The sequence below is a fragment of the Montipora foliosa genome, chromosome 11 (genome assembly GCF_036669935.1).
Source record: "Montipora foliosa isolate CH-2021 chromosome 11, ASM3666993v2, whole genome shotgun sequence".
In the NCBI taxonomy this organism is placed as follows: Eukaryota; Metazoa; Cnidaria; class Anthozoa; order Scleractinia; family Acroporidae; genus Montipora; species Montipora foliosa.
In genome coordinates, this window is record NC_090879.1 from 51551342 (window position 1) to 51553841 (window position 2500).

General features: G+C 40.0%; 2 protein-coding genes across 5 annotated transcripts in view; both read left to right on the forward strand.

Moving 5' to 3' along the window:
- LOC137975417 (collagen triple helix repeat-containing protein 1-like) overlaps positions 1–2500 on the forward strand; it is a 29225-nt gene that overhangs the window by 16480 nt on the left and 10245 nt on the right. The window lies entirely within an intron of this gene.
- Positions 1158–2500, forward strand: part of LOC137975496 (uncharacterized) — a 3500-nt gene continuing 2157 nt past the window's right edge. Inside the window, exon 1 of the mRNA XM_068822611.1 lies at positions 1158–2079. The gene's annotated coding sequence lies outside the window, so the exon portion shown is untranslated. The remainder of the gene's footprint in view (positions 2080–2500) is intronic.

Here is a 2500-nt window from a genome sequence, read left to right on the forward strand (position 1 = left end):
CATTGTGCTGTCATGTCTTTTGCCCTCAAACGGACCAGCGAGATTTGCAATAAGGCCATTTGGTGTAACCACACTTTGGAATTTTATACTGTGCACACGCTTGTATCCATTATACATGACACGTTGATTATACTTTGGACGAGCAATACCTCTAACAGTGCCATCCACAAAACCAAAACAGTTATTAAGTGGCGCCCCCTGTTGGTGAATAGCATCTGCATATCTATGCAACTGATCAGGCTGCAGGAAGGGATTTCTGTCCCAGTTTTGTAGGCGATGACGGTGGCTTGTGTATATAAAGTCAAGCACCTCATTAAAGATGAGACAGAGTTCGGTCGGGTTTCTACCAAAGCGTGGCACCATATCAGTGTACCGACACGGGTAGGCAAGCCTTTTCAGTAAAATGCACATTGCCTCCATTCCATCGCATACAGACCTTTGAGAACACACTATTTCGTCTGGAATTTGCAAATTCCTACGAAGCAAATCGAGGTCTTGCTTGCCAAACCTCAACTCAGTCCGGCATTCAGACTCGTCCCAAGCGTCAATGTCAAAACGCTCAAACTTAGAATATGGGAATGTCAGTCTTGACGAACTTTCATCGTAAAGAAGAGCGAATTCCACGTCATCGATTATGTTTTGGTAACGAGAAATAAGCAAAGCGTCGCGAACAGTTGCGAGACTCACCATATTAAACGCGGCAACTATTTTTCTGTTTTATAAGCTTACGCTGATTTCCATTGCAGCAAAACATGACGACACACAGATGAAAACCAGCTAAGTTTAATACAAAATTAGGGAATATAAAGAGTACAAATTAGTACAGCACTGCATTTTTACAAGTACATGTAACTTACCAAACGCAAAGCCTCAGACCAAACGTTCAAGCGGTGATCATGAGCTCATTCAACAAAATTCCTTGCTAAGCTAATCAAAATTAAAAGCGATTCAAAATCGAACATTCCATTCAACGTGCAAGGTGGTTAAGTCACCGAACTAAATTCATAAGTCAAGCATGTTTATGTTCTCAATCAGATTTTAACAAAGCGAAAAATAGCCTACTAATACCTCACAGAACAAACGAACTTCGATAACATGTGCTTTCACATTCCGCACGTCCTGTTGCTCTTTGCTAAATCACTTTAAGGTGGCTTACTACAGTTTTCCGCGGCTTTTTTTTTGCCGAATCATCCACGCACGCACGAGCGAGATATCGTCACAACGCGCGGAAAATACACGCGAGTATTAAAGGGGAAACCCAACAAAAACAATAAACATGGCGGTCGTAAAAAAAATTTTTCAAATCATTTCCCGTTTCAGTCTTTTCAAGAGAGCAGAATGTTCGTCAAGTTTATTGAGAGTAGAAAAAAACTTCCTGCTTAGAAACCGTAGTATTCTAACGTCAGGAAAATTGTGTTTTCTTGACAACACCGATTTGAGTAACATGAGCGGGCACACTATATTGTCGGAACAACAAAACAATTGTAAAAGTACATGCTCACTTCCTTCCTTTTGGCAAATTGCTCTTGTAACTGCTCTGGTCTTTGGCTTGTCCAAACACAAAGTAGCACATGCGGCCGGAAAGGAGAACGACCCGAGCCATGCTTTAACAAAATGTCGTTTAGAGAGGAAGCGAAAAGTCGCCGATAAAATGCTTTCCTTACGTGCGAGTAAGGATACAAATGCCGAACCTCCAGCGAAACAAAAAAGCACTGGAAGAGACGAGAAACCAACAGATAGCCAGGTGAGTAGCTTCACTATGGATGCCATTGATGTTGGGTATCATTGTCACATGTAAAAGCCATGTGGTCAGTACTGAGGAGGTTGCAAAACTGAAATTGTTTCCAAGTAATTTTACCACAGAATTCAATAATTCAATACTAGAATAGCTGCAAGTTTCACCTACATTTAAAGAATTACTACTGTCTTAGAGCCACATCACCAGGAGCAAGGCCAATTGCCAAAAGAACAAGACTAATCTTCATGAACCTACTTCAACAGTGCCCTTGGCAGGATACAGAATTTGTGACTTTGGAAAACTTCAAAAAGATCTTGACAAATGCCAATTCTGTGACCAAGGTATATGCTGTACAGTAGTTTTAGAACATTTCTAGGCAACTATAGCCTACCAAAATTCAAGCTCATAATTTTTCATGAAGACTAAAATGTCAAAGGAATGTTTTCACACCAGTGAGGCTGGAAAAAATTAAGATGAATTTCTTGGGGTTTGCATAAATTCCTCTGCCATGAAAACTGAACCAATTTTTGTTACATGTAAGTTGTAGTCACCTGTATTTATCAATAATTATTATTTAGGTGAAGCTGGTTGTTGTTTTGAATGGAGATTTCATAATCCCTGTTTGTAACAAGTAAAATTTACCCTTCACTAAGTTTACACCAAACAGTCAGTATGGTAACACCCCAGGGGAAATTCCATGTAAAAATGATAAGATGTCAATGGCAAAGTGGTATAGAGCATATCTGATGAATGTTTAGGGCC